Here is a 2,348-nt window from a genome sequence, read left to right as displayed (position 1 = left end):
TCTCTCTCTCTCTCTCTCTCTCTCTCTCTCTCTCTCTCTCTCTCTTTCTTTCTCTTTCTCTCTCTCTCTCATTATTATTATTATTATGAGTCCTCTAAATTATGCTTCCCTGTAGAATATGTTCCAACTTGTTTAGAGTCTTTCTTCAATTATGGCCAGCTGTGGAATTCTGCGCATAGCATGCTTTAGTACTGAAGTGGACAGCTGTAAAAACAAAAGCTGGACTATTTTAAACGGATTTTAATTTTTTATGTTACCAAACTGCCTGAGGTCACTCCTGCTTTTGTGATCCAAACAAACCCAGACTCTTTGAAAGTGTATTTAAACTTGTCTCAAGTTTTATGTAAGAATCTTTTATCTCCTAACCCCTGTTTTGAGTATATATCTCAGTAAATTCCTCAATATTTCGATTAATTTTAGGGGAAAAAAAAATTCAAATTTATAAACAGTATTTTTCCCAAATGACTATGGAAGGACATTAGAGGGGGGAAATTGCTATGAGCTGTTTCAGATATTTTTGTGTATTTGGAATTATGTCAGGAAAAATGGAATTTGATTTTTATATTCTTGTGTAGAAATGATATTCTTTGGTTCTATAATATTTTCAATTGAGGTTTTTTCATGCTAACTACTTGATAAATTCTTATAAAGTTTTTATCCTAAAATTATACATATATATATCTATGTATATATATTAATATATGTATGTATTGCCTTGTATAATTCTTTTTTGTTTTTCATTTGTAATTAGTTTAAAATGGTGGTGCCTCTCTAAAATATAAAGATGCATCATTAAGACTTGTTTACAAAATTCATGATGCTGTTTACAATTGTGTTTACCATTCTTAATGAAATTTTTGTGTTTCAAGATTGATTGGAAGGAAGTAGTGGCAGGTTGATGAACTGATAGGGCACAGGCAAAATGCTGTATGCTATTTTGTTTTATATCCCTTTTTTTAGGAGTTCAAATCTTGTCATGCAGTGCTGGTGAAGTTGTTGTATCTTTCATCTTCGCAGAATTGATTGAAGAAATATCAATCAAGCATTCTCTCCAAAATGCTGACATTTCTGATAACAACAACAAGTAATAATGACATTAATGATGGTTTCAATTTTGGCAGAAGGCCAGAAGGTTTGGGGGGGAAGACAAGTCAGTTACATTAACCCCAGTGCTCAGCTGGTACTTACTTAATTGACCCCGAAAGGATGAAAGACAGTTAACCTTGGCTGAATTTGAACACTGAACATAGACAAACGAAATGCTACTAAGCATTTTGCCATTGCATGCTAACAAGTCTGCCAATCAATAATAATAAGAAAAAGTAGTAATAATAATAATAATAATAATAATAAAAATTTCCTTATAGAGGTACAATGCTGGAAATTTGCTAGGAGGGGAAACCATGAAATAAAACCCAATATTTGATTAATTTTATTGATTTCTGGAGAGGTGAAAAGCTAAGGTGACTATTTCACTTCTCTGTAAAGTTAAGCAAAGTTAGCTCAATGGGATTTGAATTGCATATGTTGAGAGCCAGGACAAATACCACAAGGTATTTAGTTTGAATCCTTAATGATTCTGCCAAACTACAATACCAGTAATATATTGGTATAATGTCCTGTGTTTTGACTGGTGTAAACTGAATTGGACTTAACTCTTCAAGAGATGAAACTCAGGTACAATTGGACTTGAACTTGAAATGTCATGAAACCAAATTATTTATAATTTATAAATGCCTTGAACTCTTGAAGGGAGAGCATCCTTTTCATGGATTGTCAGAAAGTGTTTCTGAGACTTTTCCAATTCTGTTTGATAATCTTGGTATGAGGTTAACCCTTTTGATACAAACCTGTATGAACCCACCCCTAGTTCTGTGGTACAGATCTCGAGTTTTAAAATAATCTAAATTAAAACCTTCCAAAATCTCAGGTTAATTTGTTCCAGACACTAGTTTAATGATAGTTATTTGATTAAAAAATTTCATTATTTTAAAAATTTATTAAAATAAAGTAGTTATATTTCAACAAATATGGTAATGAAAAGGTTAATAAAATGGTGGCACTGGCACACTCCGTTGGTTATGACGTCGAGGGTTCCAGTTGATCCGATCAACGGAACAGCCTGCTCGTGAAATTAACATGCAAGTGACTCAGCACTCCACAGACATGAGTACCCTTAACGTAGTTCTCGGGGAGATTCAGCATGACACAGTGTGACAAGGCTGACCCTTTAAAATACAGGTACAACAGAAACAGGAAGATAAAGTTGTAGAACTATAGAGCCTTGTGGAACTTTAGGTGTTTTCTCTCAATAAACACTCACAATGCCCGGTCTGGGAATCGAAACC

General features: G+C 33.5%; 1 protein-coding gene across 1 annotated transcript in view; it reads left to right on the top strand.

Annotated features, from left to right (window-relative positions):
* LOC106868560 (moesin) overlaps positions 1-2,348 on the top strand; it is a 123,093-nt gene that overhangs the window by 71,477 nt on the left and 49,268 nt on the right. The window lies entirely within an intron of this gene.

This window comes from Octopus bimaculoides, chromosome 27 (genome assembly GCF_001194135.2).
Source record: "Octopus bimaculoides isolate UCB-OBI-ISO-001 chromosome 27, ASM119413v2, whole genome shotgun sequence".
In the NCBI taxonomy this organism is placed as follows: Eukaryota; Metazoa; Mollusca; class Cephalopoda; order Octopoda; family Octopodidae; genus Octopus; species Octopus bimaculoides.
This window is presented reverse-complemented; position numbering and strand designations above follow the sequence as displayed.